Source organism: Protopterus annectens, chromosome 14.part0 (genome assembly GCF_019279795.1).
Source record: "Protopterus annectens isolate FY-2018-M chromosome 14.part0, PAN1.0, whole genome shotgun sequence".
NCBI lineage: Eukaryota > Metazoa > Chordata > Ceratodontiformes > Protopteridae > Protopterus > Protopterus annectens.
The window spans coordinates 428253694-428262472 of record NC_056748.1 but is presented as its reverse complement, the minus strand read 5'-3'; positions in this window follow the sequence as shown (position 1 = coordinate 428262472).

The window sequence follows — 8779 nt, the reverse complement described above, 5'->3', positions numbered from 1 at the left end:
TAATGGTTAGAATACTAGACGAGATAAAAATGATGTATAACTAGTCTACAGGAAAGTCCCCAGGAATTGATGGTATTGCTGTAGAAGTTTGGAAGCTAGGAGGAAAAAAGTGATTAAGACCTGTAAGGTTTTCTTTAACGGTATCTTAAGAGGAGAAGTGCCACCATCCTGGAAGAAAGCAGTGGCAGGTGTAATACCTAAAGAGGGTAAAGATCCATTAGATCCAGCTTCAAACAGGCCCATTTCAATACTAAACCATTATTATAAAGTGTCCATGGGGTCTATATCACATAGTCGAAGTTTTATAACTTTGAACACGGAATGTTCGAACCATTCCGTTCGAAGCTATAAAACTTGAACTAGTGATTAAAAATATATATATATATGGGGTTCGAACTTGTACAAGTTCGACTATGTGATAGGAACTCTGTCCATGTCTATAATGTTAAAAGAATGGCAGATATAATGCCAAAACTGAGATATTGATCAGTGTGGTTTTGTGGAGAGGAGGTAAACATTTGCCAACATTAACAGAACACGGATGATCCAGAGGGAAGCAGAATGTAAGAAAATACCATTGTTGTTGGTGGGTCTTGATGCAGAGAAAACATTTGACTGAGTAAGATGGGACTTGATGAGCAGGGCAATGGAAGCATTTGCATTTCCTGAAAAAAAATTAAGGTTGATGAGGAGGGTATACGAGGGATCAAAGGTGAAAATTAAAGTGGGTGGGGTTCTCTCTGATAATTTCTGCTTGAGCAAAGGAACCAGGCATGGGTGTCCTCTTTCCCCTTTATTTGCATTACATTTAAAACCATTTGCAAAGAAAATAATGGACTCAGAAATTGAAGGATGTATTTGGTGTGGTAGACAAGAAAAGCTGGCTTTATTTGTAGATATTATTTTACACCCGACAAAACCAGAAAAAGACATTATAGTGTTGTGGAACATTTTGAGGCAGTTTCAGATCTTTTTGAGATACAAAAATGAATGAAGCTAAAACAAGGCAGTACCAGTAAGTTATGTACTCGCACATGAAGTGGTTCAGGAATGCCCATATTTGTGGGGACATGATAAAGTGAAGTATTTAGGATTATGGATTTAAATGATTCTAGCGTGGCAGCTAAGGATATGTGGGAAGTGACTAAACAAAAGATAATACAAAAACTGAGAAAATGGAAGCTTTGTTGTATGGATATGGATAGTAAGATGCAAGCAGTTAAAATGTTTAGTCCCTTAGTCCCTTTAGTCTTGTACAAAGGTCAGGCATATTTTTATCTGCCAGAGAAGAAGTTGTGGATAGCAATTAAAGAGCTGAAGGACTTCAACTGGGAGGGGAAGGTGGCAAGCATCAAGTGGGATTAGCAGATTCTTCCAGTAGAAAAGGGCAGATTGGGATTACACAATTTGAATGGGTATTTCAGAGCTACATAGTTAAGACATAACACAAGCAGAAAACTGTAATTCAGAGTGGAAAGAGGTGATGATGAAATGGAGGAAACTCAAGAAACAAGGAGAGTCTGGGATTTTGGATGCAGGCCTTTAAGGATAATAACCATAATTGTACAGAACATTATATCCATAACATTGCAGAAAGTATTCTAAGAACTAAACCAACGCATGAATCGAAAAAGGAGATTCTGCCAAAATAGGGGTGACTGTAATTAGGGATACAATAGGCAAGAGGCGACAGGAATTTATTGGAGAAAACTGGCAAAGGAACCAAGGTATTGGAAGCAAATAACTAGAGAGGGAAAGATGATAGAATGGGAAGACGCCAAGAATTTATTTGGACTGCAGGTTAGAGATTGCCTTCCCTATCAGGGATTGATAACTGAGTATAGGCAAAGAGAAAGAAATAGAGGATTTCTAAATGAAAGACCAGTGTTGGTAGAGTTTTTAATAGAATCTAGAACAGAAGCTGCCATTAAAAAAGGAATAATTTAAAACCTATACAATTATTGCATGGTAAATATAAGACTCAATCAGAGGAGGTTAGAAAGGATTGGGAAGAGAGATTGGATAAGCAATTCACAAAGAAACAATGGGAGGATATGCACATCTCCCAAATATGCAACAAAATCTGGAAGATTTAGGATTTTTGCCTGGAAATGTTTACACAGATATTTTTATACCTCGAGTAGACTCAGAATTTTTCCTCAGGCAGACAGCAAATGTTGAAGGTGTGAAGGGAAAGAGAGAGGTAACTAGGAACATATTTTCTGGGAGTGCGGTGAGTTGGCAGACTAAGGATTCCCTGCGGGATGCACTATCAGAGATGTTGAGTGGGCATATTGGTCTGACGTGCGAGATGATTTTTCTGAGTTATGGTACAGAATCGGAATTGCCTAGACATGGTAAGGCTTTGCTGTGTCTAATAATGGTAGCTGCCAAAAAGCAGTTACTAGAAAATGGAAATCAAAATCTAAACCAACTATACTGGAAGTAGTGAATATAGTAACAGAGAGAAAACAACTGGAATTGAGATTTTTAGAAAAGGGTAGGAGCAGACTACATTGGAAAAAAATGGGAATTGTGGGAACAGTACATACAGGGGAGGAATGAGATTTAAAAGGCATCAGGACTTAAATGAACTATGTAATGCTTGAGTGAGAAAGATTGGGTAGATTATTAATGGATACATGTTAGTCAAAAATTAGGTCATTGTCCACATAATTATCCGAATCCTGAAAAACTTGGTCAACTCTGTGGGGTGTATTGTTAATGTGGTAGTTCCATGGAATAGATGACTTCCCAAAGATACAATAATGCATTTTTTGGCATTTTGTTTCATTTTCTGATTTTTTTTGCACCATTTCTTTATTTGGACAAACCTTCCTGCAGGATGGCACTGATTTGGGGATTCATTGACTACCCCCAGCTTGCAGTTGTCTGCAGACTGTCAGCCAGAGCTCTCTGGTATTTGCTTTTACTTCGGAAAAGTACATGACAAACAGGAGGGGTCCCAGCACAGAATCCTGGGGAACTGCACCGATGACTGGTCTCTCTGTGGAGGTAACATCCCCTATTTTGATTTCCTGCGTCCTATCTGTGAGCTAGTTGACAATACAGCAGGTGGCATAGGGGTTTATTTCCAGTTCATTTGGCTTTTCTGCTATGCCTGAATGGGGAATATTTGGCTTCGGAAGCCAGCCTAAGTTCATGAGTTTCTTAATGACCCTGATAATGTTTTTCATTTCAGTTCCGAAACCGGCAGAAGCGCGAAATTCAAAATCCTGCAGCACGGAGATTTTGAATTTCCGTTTGTGCTGGTGTGGTGTATGGATGTTTGGGTTTAATTTAGGTACATTTGTGTGTGTGTAAGTATGTTGGTTAGGGGCTTTAGTGTGTGTGTTGTGACTGTGGTGTGCGTGTGTTGTGACTGTGGTGTGTGTGTGTGCGTGCGCACGTTGTGACTGGTGTGCACACGCGTTGTGACTGGTGTGCGCGTGCGTTGACTGTGTGTGCGTTGTGACTGTGGTGTGTGTGCGTTGTGACTGTGGTGTGTGTGTGTGCATTGTGACTGTGGTGTGTGTGCATTGTGACTGTGGTGTGTGTGTGTTGTGACTGTGGTGTGTGTGTGTGCATTGTGACTGTGGTGTGTGCGTTGTGACTGTGGTGTGTGTGTGCATTGTGACTGTGGTGTGTGTGTGCGTTGTGACTGTGGTGTGTGTGTTGTGACTGGTGTGTGTTGTGACTGGTGTGTGTGTGTGTGTGTGTGTGTGTGTGTGTGTGTGTGTGTGTGTGACTGTGGTGTGTGTGTGTTGTGACTGTGGTGTGTGTGTGTGTGTGTGTGTGTGTGTGTGTGTGTGTGTTGTGACCGACTGTGGTGTGTGTGTGTGTGTGTGTGTGACTGTGTGTGTGTGTGTGTGTGTGTTGTGACCGACTGTGGTGTGTGTGTGTGTGTGACTGTGGTGTGTGTGTGCGTTGTGACTGTGGTGTGTGTGTGTGTGTGTGTGTGCATTGTGACTGGTGTGTGTGTGTGTTGTGACTGGTGTGTGTGTTGTGACTGTGTGTGTGTGTGTGTGTGTTGTGACTGTGGTGTGTGTGTTGTGTTGTGACTGTGGTGTGTGTGTGTTGTGACTGGTGTGTGTGTGTGTTGTGACTGTGGTGTGTGTGTGTTGTGACTGTGTGTGTGTGTGTGTGACTGTGTGTGTGTTGTGACCGACTGTGGTGTGTGTGTGACTGTGTGTGTGTTGTGACCGACTGTGGTGTGTGTGTGTGTGTGTGACTGTGGTGTGTGTGTTGTGACTGTGGTGTGTGTGTGTGTGTGTGTGTGTGTGTGTGCGTTGTGACTGTGGTGTGTGTGTGTGTGTGTGTGTGCGTTGTGACTGTGGTGTGTGTGTGTGTGTGTGTGTGTGACTGTGGTGTGTGTGTGTGTTGTGACTGTGGTGTGTGTGTGTTGTGACTGTGGTGTGTGTGTGCATTGTGACTGTGGTGTGTGTGTGTGCATTGTGACTGATGTGTGTGCGTTGTGACTTTGTGTGTGTGCGCGCTGTGACTGTGGTGTGTGTGTGTGTGCGTTGTGACTGTGGTGTGTGTGTGCGTTGTGACTGTGGTGTGTGTGTGTGTTGTGACTGTGGTGTGTGTGTTGTGACTGGTGTGTGTGTGTTGTGACTGTGGTGTGTGTGTGTGTTGTGACTGTGTGTGTGTGTGTGTGTGTGTGTGTGTGTGCGTTGTGACTGTGGTGTGTGTGTGTGTGTGCGTTGTGACTGTGGTGTGTGTGTGTGTGTGCATTGTGACTGTGTGTGTGTGTGTGTGTGTGTGTGCGTTGTGACTGTGGTGTGTGTGTGTGTGCATTGTGACTGTGGTGTGTGTGTGTGTGTGTTGTGACTGTGTGTGTGTGTGTGTGTGTGTGTGTGTTGTGACTGTGGTGTGTGTGTGTGTGTGTGTGTGTGTGTGTGCGTTGTGACTGTGTGTGTGTGTGTGTTGTGACTGTGGTGTGTGTGTGTGTGTGCATTGTGACTGTGGTGTGTGTGTGTGTGTTGTGACTGTGGTGTGTGTGTTTTGTGACTGATGTGTGCACGTTGTGACTGGTGTGTGTGCGTTGTGACTGTGGTGTGTGTGTGTTGTGACTGTGGTGTGTGTGTGTGCGTTGTGACTGTGGTGTGTGTGTGCGTTGTGACTGTGGTGTGTGTGCGTTGTGACTGTGGTGTGTGTGTGTGTGTGTGTGTGTGTGTGTGTGTGTGTGTGTGCGTTGTGACTGTGGTGTGTGTGTGTGCATTGTGACTGTGGTGTGTGCGTTGACTGTGGTGTGTGCGTTGTGACTGGTGTGTGTGTGTGCGCATTGTTTACACAGATATTTTTATACCTCGAGTAGACTCAGAATTTTTCCTCAGGCAGACAGCAAATGTTGAAGGTGTGAAGGGAAAGAGAGAGGTAACTAGGAACATATTTTCTGGGAGTGCGGTGAGTTGGCAGACTAAGGATTCCCTGCGGGATGCACTATCAGAGATGTTGAGTGGGCATATTGGTCTGACGTGCGAGATGATTTTTCTGAGTTATGGTACAGAATCGGAATTGCCTAGACATGGTAAGGCTTTGCTGTGTCTAATAATTGTAGCTGCCAAAAAGCAGTTACTAGAAAATGGAAATCAAAATCTAAACCAACTATACTGGAAGTAGTGAATATAGTAACAGAGAGAAAACAACTGGAATTGAGATTTTTAGAAAAGGGTAGGAGCAGACTACATTGGAAAAAAATGGGAATTGTGGGAACAGTACATACAGGGGAGGAATGAGATTTAAAAGGCATCAGGACTTAAATGAACTATGTAATGCTTGAGTGAGAAAGATTGGGTAGATTATTAATGGATACATGTTAGTCAAAAATTAGGTCATTGTCCACATAATTATCCGAATCCTGAAAAACTTGGTCAACTCTGTGGGGTGTATTGTTAATGTGGTAGTTCCATGGAATAGATGACTTCCCAAAGATACAATAATGCATTTTTTGGCATTTTGTTTCATTTTCTGATTTTTTTTGCACCATTTCTTTATTTGGACAAACCTTCCTGCAGGATGGCACTGATTTGGGGATTCATTGACTACCCCCAGCTTGCAGTTGTCTGCAGACTGTCAGCCAGAGCTCTCTGGTATTTGCTTTTACTTCGGAAAAGTACATGACAAACAGGAGGGGTCCCAGCACAGAATCCTAGGGAACTGCACCGATGACTGGTCTCTCTGTGGAGGTAACATCCCCTATTTTGATTTCCTGCGTCCTATCTGTGAGCTAGTTGACAATACAGCAGGTGGCATAGGGGTTTATTTCCAGTTCATTTGGCTTTTCTGCTATGCCTGAATGGGGAATATTTGGCTTCGGAAGACAGCCTAAGTTCATGAGTTTCTTAATGACCCTGATAATGTTTTTCATTTCAGTTCCGAAACCGGCAGAAGCGCGAAATTCAAAATCCTGCAGCACGGAGATTTTGAATTTCCGTTTGTGCTGGTGTGGTGTATGGATGTTTGGGTTTAATTTAGGTACATTTGTGTGTGTGTAAGTATGTTGGTTAGGGGCTTTAGTGTGTGTGTTGTGACTGTGGTGTGCGTGTGTTGTGACTGTGGTGTGTGTGTGTGCGTGCGCACGTTGTGACTGGTGTGCGCACGCGTTGTGACTGGTGTGCGCGTGCGTTGACTGGTGTGCACGTTGTGACTGTGGTGTGTGTGCGTGGTGTGACTGTGGTGTGTGTGTGCATTGTGTGTGTGCGTTGTGACTGGTGTGTGTGCATTGTGACTGTGGTGTGTGTGTGTTGTGACTGTGGTGTGTGTGTTGTGACTGTGGTGTGTGTGTGTTGTGACTGTGTGTGTGCGTTGTGACTGTGGTGTGTGTGTGTGTGCATTGTGACTGTGGTGTGTGTGTGCATTGTGACTGTGGTGTGTGTGACTGTGGTGTGTGTGCGTTGTGACTGTGGTGTGTGTGTGTGTTGTGACTGTGGTGTGTGTGTGTGTGTGTTGTGACTGTGGTGTGTGTGTGTGTTGTGACTGGTGTGTGTGTGTTGTGACTGTGTGTGTGTGTTGTGTGTGCTTGTGACTGTGGTGTGTGTTGTGACTGTGGTGTGTGTGACTGTGGTGTGTGTGTGTGACTGTGTGTGTGTGTTGTGACTGTGGTGTGTGTGTGCACGTTGTGACTGTGGTGTGTGTGTGTGTTGTGACTGTGGTGTGTGTGTGTGTGTGTTGTGACTGTGGTGTGTGTGTGTGTGTGTTGTGACTGTGGTGTGTGTGTGCGTTGTGACTGTGGTGTGTGTGCATTGTGACTGTGTGTGTGTGCATTGTGACTGTGGTGTGTGTGTGTGTGACTGTGACTGTGTGTGTGTGTGCATGTTGTGACTGTGGTGTGTGTGCGTTGTGACTGTGGTGTGTGTGTGTGCGTTGTGACTGGTGTGTGCACATTGTGACTGGTGTGTGTGTGCATTGTGACTGGTGTGTGTGCATTGTGACTGGTGTGTGTGTGTTGTGACTGGTGTGTGTGTGTTGTGACTGTGGTGTGTGTGTGTGTTGTGACTGGTGTGTGTTTTTGTGTTGTGACTGGTGTGTGTGTGTTGTGACTGGTGTGTGTGTGTGTGTGTGTTGTGACTGTGGTGTGTGTGTGTGTGTGTGTGCGTTGTGACTGTGGTGTGTGTGTGTGTGTGTGTGTGTGTGTTGACTGTGGTGTGTGTGTGTGTGTTGTGACTGTGGTGTGTGTGCGTTGTGACTGTGGTGTGTGTGTGTGTGCGTTGTGACTGTGGTGTGTGTGTGTGTGCGTTGTGACTGTGGTGTGTGTGTGCATTGTGACTGGTGTGTGTGTGCTGCCAGACTGGTGTGTGTGCATGCCTGTGGTGTGTGTGTGTGTGGTGAGACCGACTGTGGTGTGTGTGTGTGCGCATGCCTGTGGTGTGCCCAGTGTTGTGTGTGCGCGCTGTGACCGTGGTGTGTGTGTGTGCATGGCACTGTGGTGTGTGTGCGCCAGACTGTGGTGTGTGTGTGTGCGTTGTGACTGTGGTGTGTGTGTGCGTGACTGTGGTGTGTGTGCGTTGTGACTGTGTGTGTGTGTGTGCGTTGTGACTGTGGTGTGTGTGTGTGTGTGTGTGTGTGTGTGTTGTGACCGACTGTGGTGTGTGTGTGTGTGTGTGTGTGTGTGTGTGTGTGACTGTGGTGTGTGTGTGCATTGTGACTGTGGTGTGTGTGTGTGCGTTGTGACTGTGTGTGTGTGTGTGCGTTGTGACTGTGGTGTGTGTGTGTGTGCATTGTGACTGTGGTGTGTGTGTGTGCATTGTGACTGTGTGTGTGTGTGCGTTGTGACTGTGGTGTGTGTGTGTTGTGACTGGTGTGTGTGTTGTGACTGTGTGTGTGTGTGTGTTGTGACTGTGGTGTGTGTGTGTGTGTGTGTGTGACTGTGGTGTGTGTGTGTGTGTGTGTGTGTGTGACTGTGGTGTGTGTGCATTGTGACTGTGGTGTGTGTGTGTGTGTGCATTGTGACTGTGGTGTGTGCGTTGTGACTGGTGTGTGCATTGTGACTGTGTGTGTGTGTGTGTGTGTGTGCATTGTGACTGTGGTGTGTGTGTGTGCATTGTGACTGTGTGTGTGTGTTGTGACCGACTGTGGTGTGTGTGTGTGAGTCCGACTGTGGTGTGTGTGTGTGTGCATTGTGACTGGTGTGTGTGTTGTGACTGGTGTGTGTGTTGTGTGTGTGTTGTGACTGTGGTGTGTGTGTGTGCATTGTGACTGTGGTGTGTGTGTGTGCGTTGTGACTGTGGTGTGTGTGCGTTGTGACTGATGTGTGTGCGTTGTGACTGGTGTGTGA